The sequence below is a fragment of the Neofelis nebulosa genome, chromosome 1 (genome assembly GCF_028018385.1).
Source record: "Neofelis nebulosa isolate mNeoNeb1 chromosome 1, mNeoNeb1.pri, whole genome shotgun sequence".
Lineage (NCBI taxonomy): Eukaryota > Metazoa > Chordata > Mammalia > Carnivora > Felidae > Neofelis > Neofelis nebulosa.
In genome coordinates, this window is record NC_080782.1 from 17,236,750 (window position 1) to 17,256,142 (window position 19,393).

At 36.2% G+C, this 19,393-nt stretch overlaps 1 long non-coding RNA gene and 1 pseudogene across 1 annotated transcript in view; both read left to right on the forward strand.

Annotated features, from left to right (window-relative positions):
• The first annotated feature begins 1,006 nt into the window (after positions 1-1,006).
• Positions 1,007-1,135, forward strand: LOC131489347 (U4 spliceosomal RNA; annotated as a pseudogene).
• Positions 1,136-6,434: 5,299 nt separating this feature from the next.
• Positions 6,435-19,393, forward strand: part of LOC131508735 (uncharacterized) — a 40,169-nt gene continuing 27,210 nt past the window's right edge. Inside the window, exon 1 of the long non-coding RNA XR_009260126.1 lies at positions 6,435-6,563. This is a non-coding gene — a long non-coding RNA (uncharacterized LOC131508735). The remainder of the gene's footprint in view (positions 6,564-19,393) is intronic.

Genomic DNA, 19,393 nt, shown 5'->3' on the forward strand with positions numbered 1-19,393 from the left:
CCTGCAATTTAAATAAAAACTTAAAAAAGGGAAAAAAAAAAGATAAGGGATAAAATTAATATTCCTGTTTTAAAAGGTTACTGTTATGACAGGTTTAGTGTAGTGTAATAATGCACTCTTTATGTTATACCATTTACTCTTACCTCATACCCAAGAGTGCCAAATCTATACAAATTATGAAAAAAAAAAAGAAGGTCTGTAAATATGACTCAGGTTAGAGGAGACCTGTACTGTAAGGAAGAATTAGAACTCTGATAGGTGTGTTCTTAGGTTTCCCATCAAGGGAAATACATCTTGTGAGGTTAAGGATAAATTGATTTCTGTGATGAGGAACACCAAAATGTTAGATTCGAAAATAATTTCAAGAAATCCAACTCAGTTATTTAAAACAGACAAAAACAGGCTCAAAGAAAGGAGGCAGAGAGCTGTCTGAATTTTCCAAGCTCTTTTCTATTATACTATTTTGTATAATAGGGAAGAACTCGTTTTTATCTATTATCATAATGAAATAAATTTCAAAAATATTACCTTTTAATATTGAGCCCCATCCCTTTGAGACATATTGTCAGAATATATAAATTAATAATATGATACATATGTTTATATAAATACAAAGTATTCATCTAGTCTTCACAAATTAGCAATGTTTAATATTTTTAAAATTATGAAGTGTCAATTACATAACAATTAACCAAATATCTGAAGTAAATGGTTAAAAAAGGTGATGGGGGCGCCTGCGTGGCTCAGTGGGTTAAGCGTCCAACTCTTGGTTTGGGCTCAGGTTATGATTTCATGGTTCACGAGTTCAAGCCCAGCACCCAGCTCTGTGCTGGCAGTGCAGAGCCTGCTTGAGATTCTCTGTCTCCCTCTGTCTCATAAATAAATAAACATTAAAAAAAAAAAAAAAAGGTGAGAGAATCAGGATTCAAGTCAGGTACTATTTATACTCAAAGTCGCTGCTCTTGTAGCAACACCACATTGCTTTTTCCACAATTTACTGCGTTGAAGTTTTGTCCCATGGCAGTATAGTAGCCAATGAGGGTTACCCGGGGCACAATTACCACTAATTAAAAACTAATGCATTGATACGATAGTAATACTAATCGAGATACAATTTTGCCCTTCCTGAAAAGGACAGTCTATCCTTCCAGACAGCTATATTAAATAAAAGCAAACACAGGAAGAGCATGATACTTTCAAATGCTCTCAGTCAATTTGGTAATTGTTAGAAACGTAGAACTACTGACAATGCTTTTCAGTTTTTGTTTAAAACGACACTTAAACTCTCCTGCAAGGAGATAACTTCTATCAAGAAAATAGAAAAGTCTACAATGTCAGCTCAGACTACTTTCAGTTTTTCCACTGGAAAGACCAGAAAGAGGACACTTCACAATAAAAGAATTGTCCATTTAACCATTTATGAAAGCAAGTGAAGTTTCAGAGAGAAAGGGCCCTCTGAAAAAAAGATGTCAGGCAGATGGTATGTTCAGAGATGATGCTTGGTGACCCCTGGATTCTTATGGCTGCTTTTCCAAAGGCTGGTCCTCATGACCTAACAGTCTTTCTACTGACCCATTATGGAGTGTGATGGAGGAGAGGTCTAGGATCCATCGACACGCCAAACTCTGTCACTATCCCCAGGAAACGCACAAGCTGGTGACGCTGCTCTGAAGGGGTACAAAGTTTCTTCACAACGCTCAGGGGCAAACTGCCATGCTCGCTTAATTTTCTAAACAAAGTTAAATGTGCCTCTGCCCCTACTGAAATTAATTTGTGAAAAAAATTAAACACCTGCCATTTTAAAGGCCCCTTTCCCCTCCTTCAGTGTTACGAAAACCCTGCAAGCTGTGGAATTCAGAGACACAGAGGAAGGGCCTTTGGTTTCTGGGCCATTCCTGCCATCCCTAAAATCTCCACCACTCGTACCTTTGTGAGCCTTTCAAAGGCAAAGAGCTCCAGAGTTCATGCCATTGCAGTTTCTCTACGAAACGTTTACCGATTAGGTTGATCCGTTTTAGTGTTTGCCAGCCATAGATCGATACTGTGGACACTGAGACAATTCGACATTTAAATTTTCTGTTGCCGTATAGTTTGTGCTTTTGTTTCTTTTGACTTATTAATTTCATTATTATTTGTTAAAAACTTGAACAAGAGCATAAACACGTGGCAGATTTTAAAGTACAATTATTTAAAAAGCGTTTTTGGCGGCGCCTGGGTGGCTTGGTCAGTTAAGCAGCCGACTTCGGCTGGGATCATGATCTTGCGGTTGGAGAGTTCTAGCCCCGCGTGAGGCTCTGTGCTGACAGCTCAGAGCCTGCAGCCTGCTTCAGATTCTGGGATTCTGTGTCTCCCTGTCCGTCTGCCTCTCCTCTGCTTGTGCTCTGTCTCTCAAAAATAAATAAAAACATTTAAAAAAAGATTTTTAAAGTATTTTTGGAAAAATCAATTTCTTAATAAGTGTTTACCTGTAAATGCACGTCTTCATAGATGAATCTTGCTTTTTGCTAGAATGTGACTGGGTCATCGTTATATCTATTCCTATATTCTCATTTTTACACATTTAAGCACTGAGAAATCCCATACTCAGAAAGAAGTAGATGGGAGAAGAGGGGCTTTGTTAGGTCAATGCCACTCAGTTCTGTGAACTCCTTCAAAGAATTATAGCAAAAACTACGGAGTGGTTTACCATATAAACCAGTTTATAAGCAAGGGCCAATGATAACTCAATTAGTCATTTCTTCAAGATTTTAAAAGAATTTAATGTAAAAACCTAAAAAAAAAAATCATTGGTAAAAGGTTTTGTTACCTGGTCATTAGAATTATCTGGGTTTTGTTTTGTTTTGTTTCATTTTGTTTCATTTTTGCTTGTTTGTTTGTTTGTTTTTTTTAATGAAGATGAATGTTTTGAGTCTCTCCTTTCTTTTGCATCCTGGAAATTTCCACACCAAGGGGCAAAGCTACAAAGAAAGGTTCAAGAATTTGAGATATATTTCTTTTTTGAAAAACAACAACGGGGCGCCTGGGTGGCGCAGTCGGTTAAGCGTCCGACTTCAGCCAGGTCACGATCTCGCGGTCCGTGAGTTCGAGCCCCGCGTCAGGCTCTGGGCTGACGGCTCGGAGCCCGGAGCCTGTTTCCGATTCTGTGTCTCCCTCTCTCTCTGCCCCTCCCCCGTTCATGCTCTGTCTCTCTCTGTCCCAAAAGTAAATTAAAAAAAAAAAAAAAAAGTTGAAAAAAAAAAGAAAAACAACAGCAACATAAAACCCTTGTGTGCGAAAGATTCTTTGACAGGAAGAATGGAAAAAGGAACCGAAAGCGTTAGGTAGGGCACAGTTATTCAGATTTGACACTTGAAAACTGGTTAAAGTTACTGCCCAGCCAGAATCCTTTTCCCTTCATCTCAGGGGACAGCAGGCCTCAGATGAAATTAGGAATCTAAATGGCAAATCAACCAAATCCGTTTTCTTTTCTGTCCAGTAAAATTGCCAAATTTCTTTTAAAATTCAATTGACTCTGTTTTGAAGTGTTCCTATAACTACAATCTCAATACTGAATTCTAATACTAAGATAGCTATGTGGATAGTCACATGAAGAGATTGTTACATCAGTCTCTGTCTACATTTTAGACACTAAACACAGTGCTGAAGAACTGGTTATAGGTCACCAAGAAATGACTTCATGAGGGAAAAGGAAAACCTGTGGGGAAAAAGAAGCAAATAGGTGAAACACCTTTGACCAAGGAAGATGAAATTTTTCTGAAAGGTCAGGTAACATCTGTTTGGACACATGATTTAATTTCTCTACCTTTTCTATATTTCCAGGCTATGAGGATAATCACGCTTCGGAGAACATGACCACCTTGAAAATCTTTGATGGGATTTGCTTATGAAAAGAGTTTTTCCATCACTTGGTAAAGCTTGTAGGGATCGAAAATTTCCTCCTCCTTCTCTTTTGGTTCTTTGGTTGGTCATTTACAAATCACGTAAGGATATATTGATATCCTTAGGATTAAGGTGTTTGTATGATGTCATTTATCAGTGTTGAAAAGGGCCTGTGATGCTGGTTTAAAGTTTTCCCTCAGCCTTCCAGACTTACTAGAGCTGGGTTAGTGATCGCATTGGCAATAAGGCACTCTTGTGCCTCTCCACACACACGTCTTCCATTGATATTTTAGTAACATTGATTCCAAGCAATTTTTAGTATTTTAGTTATATCCATGTAGTACAGTTGCTAAAATTCTTTATATGAATTTAGGCATCATCAGTTGGCTATGATTGAACCATCATATAAATCTTAATAGGTAAATAATTTTAGAATACCGTCTAATGCTTTATAAGTTGATAAGAATATGTGGATTGTTACAATCCTTTCAGGTAAGTAACTTTACAAAAGGAGAAGAAACTTGGGAATCAGTCTACGAAAGGCAGCATTTCCTGTGGGAAATATACCAGAGAATTCACCTTAAATTCTATTTCTACTTCACTAGTGTGTTTTTAACTTAATAGCATAATTCCTAAAGAATCAAGTACATTCTTACTATTTAAAAATTTTTCTTTACCTGCAGCTATAGAGCAGAAAATGAAGAGCCTACATCACAAAATCAACAACTCCTAATATTTATCTATATACTAATACTGTCTTAATACTAACTGTATATAAGTGTCTATCTCTGTCCCTCTCTCTGTCTCTCTTGCTCTGTGTGTCTGTCTCTCTCTCTCTCTCCCTCTCTCTCCCACTCTCTCTCTTTCTCCTGCCTCAGGCTAGGTTGCATGTTCCAATTACATGAAATAATTCAACTATCCAGGTGACAGAGTGTTCAGAAGTAATAGCATATCTAAAATAAGGTTACCTTATTATTTTTTTTCTCCCCTAAGGTAGAGACTGTCAACAGATAATATGAGATCAGGATTGATTAAAGGAATGCCATTTAAGTCAACTCTGTTGGACAAGATGAGAGTTTAAATATCTATCAGGGAAATACGTGGTTACAATTCATCTTGGAGGCAGAAAAGGATATCAGGTTAAAAGCAAAGCATTTTTTGCTGATAATATGACATGTCGATCACAAAAGAATCTCGTAAGTAGTAGTAACATGAGTTTAAATACACTGTGCTAGTTTGGAGAATAATGTTGCTATCATACAGGGAATCAAGAAGACAGTGCACAAATGAGAAAAGGAAAATAAGGGAGGAAGGTGGAGGCTTCCACTAATTTAGCAGCGATCCCAAGGTTTCAAGTCAAAGGGAGCCTTCTTTGGTAACATGAACCAAAATGATGTTTATTTAGGTAAAAAGTAAAGGCTTGCATAGTTAGGTGCATTTAGCATAAAGGTTGTTGCATTCTCCTTAATAGTGTGAAAATAACCCAAAACTTCCCAAGTGAGAACAAGCAAAGGATATTTATCAGAGCCTGAGACAGCCAGAGAATCAGCAACCATTACTTGCATTTGGCAGGGATTAAAAAGCAAGCAGGGGATGGGGGAAAGATTTGTTGTAGAAAAATCGAAACGTTCTTTTACACCCTGATAGAAGATTGTTGGTACGGGGAGACAGAAGATTGGACTACCTAGAAGTGAGGCATTCTGTGTGAGCATTTAGGAAGGATAATTGGCTTTTTGTCATTGATTCCAAGTTAGGTCTAGAAGGCAAAAATTAGGGAAGCTCTTAGTCCTCAAGCAATCCCTTCCCATCTGGGGCCAAATGCTACAGGGGCTGTGATCCAAAGTGGTTGCTGCAGTTGTGGGTCCGTGTTCTATTTTTACATATAGGATGGCCACCGCCTATTTGTATATTCAGTTTCTCATTCTAGAAGGGCAGAAACTGCCTCAGACTTCTAGGTAATAAGGATTTTAGTCGCATCACAAATGCTTAATCTCTGCTTTCTGGATGTGGTGATTGGTCCAAAGAAACATTCTTCATTCAAATTGCATCAGTCATATTATCCCAACTCCCACAGACCTATTAGGTCCAGGAGGCTAAACCAGGAACCAGAGGTCTTCAGTAATATAGCTGTGGCAGAGGCCAGTCTGACAGATAAGACAGAGGTCCAGGGGGAGCAGAGATTGGAAATCGGTAGAAAAAGTGTGTAAAAATGAGAAGTCACTGTCTCTGTGAAAAATAAAGCCAAGCAAAGCCCCTGCCTTTCTTAAGATTTTGAAAAACAACAACAACAACAACAACAACAAAAACTAGTCAATCCCTCTTGTTTGCCAAACTGTTTTTGTGTCTACTTCTTGCAGTCAAATGAATCTCGATTATTCCTTAAATATTTTTATGAAATTCCTGTTGTGTTTCAGCCACGATAACACATAGTACTGCTGTGCCCTGCTATTTGAGACTTCCATCCCCCATCTGCCTTGTAGTTGGGCAGTCATGTGACTTGTACTGGGCAATGGCATATGAGTAGAAGTGACATGTGTCCCTTCGGAGCTGAGACATTTAAATGCTGAAGCAATGATCTCATCTCTTCCTGTATTCTCCTGCTAAATATTGTGGAGGAGGCCTCATGTCACCTTAGTGACAGTGGGCGATGATCAGTAATGAAGCTAAAAGGTCACCGAACACTGGTAAGTGAAGACAGATTAAAGTTTGGACTTTATCCTGGGGGCCTTCAATATTCAGCAGATTATTTTTGAATCTGTATTCTGTTCAAAACAATTGCTCGTGACAATTCAAAGTGATTACATTCCTCCAAGCAGGGGGTTGACATGTTTGGGTGTGTGTTTGGGGAGTAGTACACTGGCTGCCTTGTGGAAAGTAGAGAAGAGAGAATTTGTGTGACCGAGAGGCCAGACAGAGCCTGTTCGCTGTGAGAGACAGAAAAAGGGGCCATCTTTCCCTTAACTGTCCTTCCATGAACCACAACGAGGGCCCTCTAGGTTCTTGTAGCTGGGTGACTGAGAGAGAGAGAACACAGTTCCCTAAAACTCAGGAAGCTTATAAATTAAAAAATAGTTATGTGCTAACCTGCTTAGAATTTCATTTTCATGACTCAGAGTGCCTTCCATAAGCACATTCTGGCAAACCATAAAGCGAATAAATTGAAATTGAGTAAAACCTATTGGACACTAGAATTGTAACACCAGATTAAACACATTACCACAAAACATAAATACACAGTTTTATATCTACAAGTACATTAAGCTGAAAGAAACTTTAACTGAATTTAGGTAAATTAATCAATAAAACATGTTTTTGTAAACAGCCATTGTTTAGCATACTGAATATTCTTCCTCTTTAAAGCTCATGAATATAATACCTCAGGAAAAATCTGTTCTCTACACATTTCCTTTTAAAATGCAGACGAAATAATAAAAAGTGAGGATGTCTTCCTCCTCAGCATGATATTTTGGAATACATAAATAAACCTCTTTGTGCATGAAACAAAAGTTGTAGAACCAACTTTTTTACAGTGGTGTTTTTTCTTTCTTTCTTCTGTTTCTTTTCATTTTAAACAGCAATGAATTGCTATTTGAATGATTGAAGGGAAGAGACGTTTAGTAGAAATAATTATCTTCTACCAGCCAGCGTGCAAAAACTAAAACAAATAGCAATAATGTAAAAAAAAAGTTGTTTTGACATTCTCCTAAAGGAAAGTGTAAGATGAATAGGAATATATTAAAGGTGCATGTCTATTTGAGGCCTGTGAAAATTGCTGATTATAAAGGAGAGAGTTAATGATCTCTAATTGTGTTGTAATTTGAATGCGGTCTAATAGTAATGAAGAGAACAGATTTGTGTGTTAACATAGGAAATATTAGAGGAGTGGGCGTCCAATGTTTGGGTTAATTAATTCTATCCCCCACTCCCTATAGACATATGCATGTGTAAAATGAATTAGATTCTAAAGAGAACCCAAAGAGCCAAAATTAGACTCTGAACAAGCTTGCTATCATATGGGAGCTTAAATTACTATTTTTGATGTTCTTTGTAACTATCTCATTTAGTTTCTAGTGTGTTTGCTTTTATGTTCTAAGGTGGTTTTTAATGGATTGAATAATGCATAAAAATCTGCAGAGCCATTTACAGCTTTTATTCCACAGCAAATCCTCCTACTTCTCTGGCAGTATGTTTGTTGTTGTTGTTGTTGTTGTTGTTGTTGTTGTTTAGAGCTCTGAGTATGTGTGCATGTGTGTGTGTGTGTGTGTGTGTGTCTGTTAATTTTACTCTTTCAATTACAAGGAAAAAAATAAACAATTAAAGTAGCAAAGATATTTCAACTCGTGTCAACCACCTTCTATTTAAACTAAAAAAATTCAGTTTGTGGGAATGGTAGCAGCATATTATTTAAGAACAGTCTACCAAGAAATGGACAAAGGGATTCAAACATCGTACAAAGCAGTAGCAATTTCATCATTTTATTACTCAGTATCCGCATTACATACTTCAGTGTTCTGCAAAATTACTGTGCATGGATAGCTTTAGCAAACAGTAGAAACTCTCACTACACCACTGTAATTATCATAGCATTTCAGGGAGTTCTAAGAAACCAAACCAAACAAAAGCTTACTTGCAAAAGGACTTTAGGTTTCATTTGCTTTTCATGCAAGGCACAGCAATCTATCTCTGCTTGTGCATGTCCTTTGTTCTTACTAACGTCAATAGTATGTTCAAATTTATAGGAAGACCAGAGTGCCTTCCATAAGCACATGAGTGGGCAAATCACCTGGGAAAATCAAATAAAACCTAGCTACTAAAACTTACAGAAAGAGGGGTGCCTGGGTGACTCAGTCGGTTAAGCATCCATCTTTGGCTCAGGTCATGTTCTCGCCATTTCCAAATTCGAGCCCCCTGCCTCGGGCTCTGGGCTGACAGCTCAGAACCTGGAGCCTGTTTCAGATTCTGTGTCTCCCTCTCTCTTTCTCTCTCTGCCCCTCCCCTGCTCACACTCTGTCTCTCTCTCTCTGTGTTTCTCTGTCTCTCTCTCAAAAATAAACATTAAAAAACATAAGAAAAAACATTAATACTTACAGAAGAAAGAGAGTGCATTCAAATTCATGACAAACCAATGAACATGCCTAAAACAGCAGGGTACCCAGAGCCCCCAGTGCAGATCATAACTTCTGAAGAGGTGAAGGTTACCTCACAACGCAGGAAGCTCCACACCTTGACAACAAAGTGCGCCTTGACACTCACACCTTAAGCCATTCTTCTCTAAGTCTTGTCTAGACATGTGTCAGGGACTAGCTTATCTAAGGCTGGTGCATTTCATTTATCACAATTATACCAGATGCAATTTGACTAACAGATACAGCATGGGTCAGTGAGTTTAGGTATAACAGCAGGCCTTATGAATGATCCCAGCCCCTGTAGGCTCTGTAACCCTCCTTGAAGTGTATATGTGTGCTCAGAACTAAAACTGAACTTCAAAACTAGAGTGAGGATCACCTACCCTTATGTCTCTAGAAGCCCATGAGATCAAGTCTGAATGCTAAACCACACCCCTTGAAATAGCTTTATCCATAAATGAGGGGACATTTTACCACTGTCTGTTTTACTTCCATACCTATACCTCAGTTCAATCTGAATTTGAAGAGGGAAAAACGGAGAGTTATTTATTAGTCTCCTGTAAATGCCTGGGTAACATTAAATGTTTTGACAATTCTCAAGGTTAAAGTAGATTAATTGTTAAAATGTATTTCTCACTGGCAACATTCAAATGAAAACATTCCTGGTCAGTGGTTGACTTTCTCTACCCCGTAACTCAGGAAAGTGGCCTACTCCTTTCTTCCAGCTGGAGCCGCCCATAGGGTTGTGGAGTTCTCCATTTTGAACTGACAAATGTGGAAAGAACAGGAGGATCAGGGAGGGGGTTTATGGTCCAGCCCTGGAAGTGGTACATATTAACTAGGACTCAGTTGTGTGGAAATTTTAGCAAGCTGTTTACACAGGAAGAAGGGAAGAATATTTTGGTGAAGAGCTCTCAGACTGCCTCAGCTTTTCAAAATCCAACTTTGTGGAACACAGAACTGCAAGGAGACTTTGTGGACCTTATATTATGTAAGGGTTCTCATGACACGTTTTGTTGTTGTTGTCATTGTTAACATACCTGACTATGCCTATCACAATGCCCCATATCCTTATAGGTGTTTCAGACTCATGGCCTTTATATATACACAAATATATATAGTATGTAAAGACATACTAACGGGCCTTGGGACCCGTACAAAATGCTTTCTACAATCTCTCTCTTCATCTACATTTCCTGTCTTCACAGACCCATTTCGCTCTATATGCATTTATTTTATAACATAGTATGTGTTCTTGTACACAAAGAAGTAGAATGAAATATTTCCAATTCTTTAACAGGAATTATAGAACCTGTAAAATATCTACATGTGTCATTTCATATCACATTAGTGGTATTTTTGCTTTAAAGGTTAATCATATGATTTTATCTCTATGTATCGAATGAGTCAGCGTTAATTTTATTTTTTCCCATTTATTTATCATCTTCCCTTGACCATTGGTTACCATGTTTATCATATTTTCTGGTGGCTACTGTTCACTTTCCCAGTGAACTCCACTATTTAGAGACTCTACTAATATAGACTCTACTGTTTAACATCACTCCATGATTTTATTAAAAATCAGTTGTCTAAATTAAGAACCTATAATTATAATGAGTTCATTGCTGCTTGTAACAGCTAAAGTGTAATGCATAAACATAGACATTTAGATGATCATTTTCCCATCCTTCCCAAGTGTCTCTTCTCTGTCCCATATGTTATACACCATTTGTTAAAGGGAGTATACTTATGGATTTACCTTTGGGAATGAATTATATGAAAATGGTGCCCTTTGGAGCTGAGCAAGGTAGAGACTTGTGCATTGCGATAAATACGGTAGCTTAAATAAAATTGTTAATCTGTCTTTACTATAATAGTCAAGAGGTCAGAAGTCCAGGCTTGCATGGCTATCCTGCTAAAAAATATATACTCCATCATTTTGTCCTTTGATATTTATAGTATTGGCTTCAGTTGCATGGCGAAAAATTGACATTTTACTGATGACAAAAACAAGACTTCATCTGAGGAAGAAAATGATGGTATTGAGACGAGAGACTAATTTCCCACCATATAACGCCACTCTTTGCTTCCACCTCAGGGTCATTTCTACTTCCTTAACTAGTAATCTCAAACCAATGAGCCGTATAAATATATCCCAGGCTCTATTAACGTGGACAGCGTAGCATATGCAAAATAACACGTCAGTTCATATTATCAATTATATCCCCAAATGTCCTATGTGCCCCAAAGTATGTCCAGATGCATATTTCTGTCATCTGTGAGTATAAAACCTCTAGCCATTGCTAAGATTATTTATTTTGTATTTAAATTAGAATAAACCCGTAGCAGTAATGAGCTTAAAACGCACGTATAATGGAAACATTGATGAGATTGACATAAGTTTCCAAACTTGAAGGCTGTACTGTTGTCACTGACCATGTGAACACAGAGGCATCAATATCTTCAAAAAAGGAAAGAAGAAAGGAAACAGGAATTAAAAAAAAGAAGTGCTCTGTGCCACAGCAGGACGCCCAGAGAAGAGATACTTCCAACAGCCCCATGATTATATGCAGAAGACAGAACATCTCCCCCAAACAAAGACAACGCCAGCTAGGTACAGGAGACGCAACAGAAGGCCACACGATTTTCCCCAGACACCTCATTATAAACAACTTGGTGGACAGTACTTGACTCTGTTTCACAAAGATCATTACCATCATCAGACCTCCATGGAACTCTCCTCTCCATGGGGAATGGTTTTTACTCCTTAGAAACTACTGAGAAAATTAAGAGACAGAGGAAAAAGGGATAGTGCGATACAATTAAACTCCTGTAAACTCTTTTGTTTACAGGAACTTAGGTTCCTGACTTTGATGTTGCTGCTAAAATAGCTCTGGGGGAAAATTTCTTAAAATAATAAAAATGATCAATTTAGGTTTTAAATTTTGTAACTCATAATAAAGCTTTTTTCTCCTCCCTCTTCCACTATTTTTTATAATGAAGGTATAAAACATATTAATTCTTTATCACAAATAATGACTCCATGAGATTATATTTGAGTTTAGGGATTTCAAAGTCATTTTATAAGAATTAGTTCCATTGCTACGCATTTTGTCTGGAATGTCTAAGCAATATCATTAAAAGCCCAGTTTAATTGCTTTGAAAAAAATATGTTTGACTTGATACTCAATCTTTCAAAATTCACATTTCAGTCTTTGTACACCAGCTCCTAAAATGACTCACGTCTTTCTCTTTCTTTGCATTTCTTTCCCTAGAATTCAAAAGCATTAAGACTTAAACTCTTTAAAATCTGCTGTGTAGCATAAGATTAACTACACATTCATGGAAATATATCGAATATCTAATCAGAATCCAGTGTAGTCTTGAATATACAGAAAAAAAAATACATGAACCTTACCAACCACATGTTCCAAATTTATTGTGGAGGACAACAGGAAAGCAAGCAAACCAAAGCTGACAAAAACATAATTCTGGATAGTTCTAGAATTATGGCAGAAATAAAGGATGCTGAGGGCCAACGAAGGCTTCAGAGAAGTGGTTTTGAACTGAGCCTTAGAGATTGATGAGATGGTGGTCAGGTAGAGATAAAAACCACTGTATTATGTTGAATTGTTACCCCACAGAATAAGATTTGTAGGAGAGATCATTGAATAGAATTTTGTTCACTAATTGCCATTTTTAAGTTTTAGAAAAGGTCAGATACAACTTCACCACGACTATGGGTGCATCATTGGAAAAGGTAAGAGAAAGTACCAGAACATTGATTATACTACAGCTCCCCTCTATCCTCAAGATGTATACTTGCTAGGCCTCCTGTCTGGAGGAAGTGTCCAAGAGGACTTGGTCGTGTCAGGTAGCATTGGAAATGAGAAAAAGCATGGAACGTATGGGTTTTTGTAAGAGCTCTACAGTTTAAGTATTACTCTGTTGGCTTTTGTTTGTACTGATTTCTCTAACACCAAAATCATGTAAACTCGGTTAAGGAAGTACTCTCAAAGTTAGTAGGCCCTTGCAACTCGCTGCTTGTATCCTGAGGTCAGAGGAGCGCTTAGGGCATCTTTGAGAGTTGCTTGTGGCAGAATTCACTTCTAAACAGGGGCACAAGAGACTATACTCTACATAACATGATAACTTACCATTTCAAGAAATATGTTGAATTAAAGGAATAGTTAACCATAAACTTTGCCAAAACCATTGATAGCTCCATTAAAACTGAAGAAGGGGTAAGAAAATGTGGGCTCTAAATAATCACATAGGAGTTGGTTGTTGTTTCCTTCAAAATTAATCATGGGCCTGAGAACTGTTAGATCCCAGACTGATGGAATTTTAATAGATTTGAAAATAGATGGAACCGAAACACTGCATTGCTTCTATTCATCATCTGTGCATAAAAAAACTGAAATAGTTCACAGACTATTAAATGGGGAAGTAAAAAATTGCTATTTTTAATGTAGTGGAAGAGAAAGGTTTACTCACAAAAAATGTATTGATGTGCTACCATGGTGGAAATCAAGGAAATCTTGAATTTATAGGACTTTTATATAAGCGAATAACAGAGAATTACTTTGTTAGTACTTTTATTTGCTTTATCAGTGCATTTAAATTAAATTATTAAACATAAAGGTTATACCTAGGAATTACTCAAAACCTAATTATAGTAGAAGTAGAAATGCTAACAAAAATTGAATCTACAAGGTGAATTCTTTACTATTCTGTTATAAATAAAGAGGAAACTGAGTATTTTGCATGAAAATTTGTCTAGGCAGGAAAGTGTCATCATTTTGAAATTTTTTCCACCTTATTTATAGAAGCCTAGAATGTGAACAGTGGCCTGAGTAAATATCTGATTGTGATATGCTGCAAAATTCGGAAGTAACCTTGTTAAAAATGCTTGTAGATTCCATTCAATTTTGCTAGATAGTGAGCAAAATACTAAGGGAGAGAGATTTTATTATATGTCCCCTAAGGTAAAATAAAACTTTTTTGTAATTTCCTAAAACACTGTATTTGGTTTCATTTCTATTTTATCATGCAGCACATGATGTTTCTTTTTACGTGTGAAATCTAAGGAATGACAATGAAATGATATTAACTTGAGTCATGGTAAAAGTAGGAATGCCATAGATATTATATTATGTGACCTAAAAAGATTCTAATTTGTTTATTTTCGAAGTTAAGTTCTTTCATAGATATTGAGTATGTGAATGTGTACATTATATATATATATATATATATATATATATATATATATACGCTCTGAATTTTTAAAATAGCAAGAATATAGAAAAAATTATTTACATTGGATCATCAAAGGAAATTAGGCAATGAATGATGTAATAAGTTAACAACTTTCCCCAAATTAGGAATAATAAAATATTTGTATGACCTTCACATGAAAATGTTTCAAAATAAACTATAGAGACTGAGAATGAATTCCAACCCATAGCCAAGGTGAAAAGCAATATGAAGGTTAAAATGGTTCACCTTTCAATATTAGATCATGATTTTTTATATACTGAATCTTGATTATCAATTATTGATGAAAATTAATGAGTTCCTAAGATCCCAAGTTACTTAAATGCTATGAATAACTTCCCAATAAAGAGATTACCCATGTTATTTATGTGAGTTTGAATATGCTTCCACATAAATAATTTATCCTCTCAGTGAAGAACAATTGAACTACTGTTTTTGGTTTGGTTTGTTTCATGTGTGAATTAAAACTTTAGAAATGTTCATAAGATACTGTACTATACAAAAAATGCAGCATTATATAATTTCTCCTCTTCACCTTTTGGCTTAACTATCATTGCTGCATATTTCTTGACTATTTTTACCAGTTAAGTGATGTAGCTTATTGAAAACTAGAAGAATATTGGGCAGTTATTAACTTTTTTAACCTCTCTAGGTCATTTTGCAGACATCACCTTCCAGCCTATTTGTTTCTGCATACTCTACATATTTAATACCTATGAATTTCCTTTTCATAATATTTGTTCATTCATCCACATCATTAATAATGTTATTAAGTGAGCACAAACCCAGCGCCAGTGCTCCCTTCCACCTTGAAATATTTTGCTGATGTAGAGGTTGTATCTGATTGAATTCTTTTTAATTCGTCAAGGATTATTGATGTGGAATTAGCATTTCAGGAATGGAAACCTTTAGTCCACATTTAGGAAAAACTGGATTCATGTACAGTAGGGATATAGTGTCCAAGATAGTACCCAAAAGAAGCAGTTTTGTTTCCAGAATGGACACATTGCAGGAGGGTTTTTTGAGATAGGGGAGAAAAGGAAAAGGAAGGAATGCCTACGTGGCTCAGTCGGTTACATGTCCAATTTTTGGTATTTGGCTTAGGTCATGATCTCGCAGCTTTGTGGGTTTGAGCACCGCATTGGGTTCTGTGCTGGCTGTGCGGAGTCTGCTTGGGATTCTCTCTCTACCCCTCTTTCTCTGTTCCTCTCCTACTTCTCTGCTGTCTCTGTCTCTCTCAAAATTTATCAATAAACTTAAAAAAAGGAAAAAGATAAGCTGAAAAAGAAAGAGGTAGGGAAAAGACAACTTTGTCTCTGCTGTTTTGTTAAGGACCAATTCTGAAGCATGTTTAGCTCTTTAAGCTCTAAAATGATGCTTTGGATTGGATTTGTTTAAATTGATAACATTTCAGGTTCCGTTCAAATATCCTTTTTGAAAATCCCTTTGTTATGAAGGATGTGTTTAGATTCCTAACCTATGAAATCTATTTTCCTGCTATTGAGGTCAATACATACATTAAAAAAAATAATATGTTACTCTTTGTTTTTCTTTTCTCCTTGAAGTAGGTCTATTTAAAATTGGTTAGTCACACGTTTTTCATACCAATGGTGCAATAGAAACAGATTCAAGGGATTTCATTTTTTCTGTATTTAAATTAAACTGTGGACAGAGAAGTTTGGTATTTATTCTTAGAGAATATGACAAGCTTCTTAAAATGCAGTCGATTTCAATAAACATGTTTTCCCCCAGCAGCAAGAATAGCAAAGGATAATACACTCTCTTTATATCGGAAACCACACGCACAAACTTTAAGAGATCACCTTACTTTTCTTTCTTGCATGCCTTTCTCTTAAAACATCCCTTCGTTTAAAAAGGATACTATAGGGGCGCCTGGGTGGCTCAGTCGGTTAAGCATCCGACTTCAGCTCATGTTATGATCTCACGGTTTGTGGTTTCGAGCCCCATGTCTGGCTCTGTGCTGACAGCTCGGAGCCTGGAGCCTGCTTTGGATTCTGTGTCTCCCTCTCTCTCTGCCCCTCCCCCCCTTTCATGCTCTGTCTCTGTCTTTGAAGAATGAATAAATGTTAAAAAAATAAAAAATAAAATCAAAAAAAATAAAAAGGATGCTATATACAAGAATCAATTTTCTTATATTCTTTGATTAAATTATCCTCCACTCTTACTGGCCATTTGTTAAGCATGCAAAATTAAAAAACAAAAGGGTAGTATTAGATGAAGAACTCAGAACAAATAAACTTCATAGTAATTAAGAAACTGCAATACCTAATGACAGAAACCAGCATTCAAATGGAAATTGAAACAAAGGGAACCGCAGTTAAAAAAAAAAAAAAAGAGTAGGAATATTCATGTGAGCATATATGTGTCTTTAAGTTTTTATGAAAGGGATGAAACTGAAGAATTTGGTTAGCAATTTACTGATTCAAATATGCTACACTTTCCATGCTTTTTTCAATGTTTTATTCCAGCTATAATCTTTATAATTAAAATCTAATTTTCCATGTCAATTTGCTACTTTTCTGCCAAACGTGTATGTCCCCCCTTTTTGACATACTTTTCTGTTTGAGTTTTCTAGATAAATAGTTGAAAAAAGAAAGCATCTGGAAAAATCAAGATTGAGAGGCACCTGAGGGATTTTTAGTGACATTATCAATGATCTACTATTATAAACCTAACTTTTCTTTTCATTGAAAACCTTCTACTCATAATGAATTGTAATACATATGGAGATGAGTTTATTTTGATACCAAAAGGTTAAGTCAGTTAAATTGTATATTGTAATCCCCAGATACAATACATTTTTTTAAAAAAAGGCATGAATGATAAGATGGTAGTAGAGAGTAAATAGAATTATAAAGATAATTAATGCAAACACAAGGAAGAAAGGAACAAAAAGAAAAAAATAGATAAGAAATAAAGAGAACATCTAACAAGATGGTCGATTTTAATCCAGTCATTGCCAAAAAAAAACCCCAAGCTAGAATGGCTGCTGCTTGCTCTGAAAGCTAGTAATCAAGATACAAGTGGTGATTGGAAAGAAAGAGGAGTTTATTCAGGAGGCCAGCCACCTGGGAAGAAAGCAGACTCTTGTTCAAAAACCAACTCGCAGGTTTCTCCCTGTCCCCAAAGGGGAAATTTATTGTTTTCAATTTTTTGCCCGGCCCCATTTTTTTTAAAGGAACATTAGGGCTGTTAGTCAGTAAAAGGGGAGCACAGTGATTTATAACACTTCTTGATTGCATGCAAAATCAGCGGTGCCAGCTACAGACATTACCTGTGGTGCTTGGAGGCTGTGCACATGAGAGGTCGCCCCAGAGAAGGTTGTATAAGATTTGGTTTCAAGTATCTCTAGGAAAAAAAATGTATGATCTGTAGATATACAATGAAAGGTTTAGTTAAGCAATCACGTGGACTAAAGGTACTTGCTAAAACTTAAAAGTCTAATAAGTTGGCCAGAGGGGCCAAGAGGAAGACTTCACAACCATATGGATAAGTACGTGAAAAACTAACAATACAAGTGCGGCAATTTAAAGACAGAAGTTGCCAAATTGTATTAAAACAAAGTGAGAACCAACTATAGGTTGTATATAAAACTTTTTTCATTTTATTTTATTTTACATTTCATTTTATTTTATTATTTTATTTTAGAGAGAGAGGCATGAGCAGGGGAGAGGGGCAGAGGAGAGAGAGAGAGAATCTTAAGCAGGCTCTATGCTCAATGAAGCCCGATGTGGGGTCAATACTGGAGATCATGAACTAGCTGAAATCAAGAATCAGACACTTAACTGACTGAGCCTCTAAGTCACCCCTACGAAGCATAATTTCAAAATATAAAGCAAGGTAAAAAGATGGAAAAGGATTTATTTTATGATTGATAAGTGGTCAAGTCACTATGATTCTAAATATGTATGCAACTAATAACAATATTCAAAACACAATAAGAAAGACCTGCTAAGCATGAAAAAAGAAATAGAGAAAATTACAATTGTAGTAGAAAAATTCAACACATTTCACCAATAATTGATAAAAGTAGAGGACAAATACCAATAAGTAAACAGATTTGGACAAACTCTCAAAAATTTACTCATTAAAATGAATAGATTAATCCACCTAACAATAGCATAGTACATATTATTTTAAAGTAAACACAGAAAATTTTGCAAGATAAATCACATTCTGAGCCATAAAACAAACCTTAAAAAACCTAAAATCATGCTAAGAGTATTCTCTATCTTATTTTTCTTAAAATAGAAAAAATAAGAAGACACTGAGAAAATATCTACATATTTGGAAATTAAATAATGCATTTCTAAATAATGCACACGTTAAAGAAGAAATCCAATAGGACACTGGCATTGTTTTAGATTAAATAAGCATTAAAATGTAATATATTAAATGCATTGGCCAAAGCTGAATTTATAATAACATGGGAATTTTAAGTACCAAAATTTCATATTAGAATAGTAAAATGCATCAATTAGTGATTTAATTACCAACCTCCAGAGCCTATAAAAACAAGTTCAAGGGAAAATAAAAGCAAGAGTACTAGCCAAAATAATTTAAAGCTGAATTCAAAAGGATGTTTGCAAACTCCTTCTTATCATTGGCTAAAATTGCTTTGTTAGCTGATTCATCTTGTTCATTCAGCCCAGTGACTCTTTTGCTGAACAAAAATCCTAGGTTTATTCATGCCTCAGAAGCTTTGCATTGCTGAATCCTCTTATTTAAAGATTGGGCACACTTAATCATTCTGCTGACAACATCCCTAACTTCACATTCAGGAGAATGGTGTGTTAATAGCTTGAAAGCAACCATGGTCAGAGGATTTACACCTTGGATCAGGAAACACTATATCCAGACTTTGTTATTTGGAGCACTAGTTTACCAACATCACTGTTTAGTAACTATCACTTAACCTAGTTTATCAAATCACTTGTCAAAATACAGAATTATATTGCTTATATATTTAAAAATCAAAATATGGGGACGCCTGGGTAGCTCAGTCAGTTAAGCATCTGACTCTTTTGGCTTAGGTCATGATCTCATGGTTTCATGAGTTCAAGCCCCACGTCAGGCTCAGGGCTGGCAGT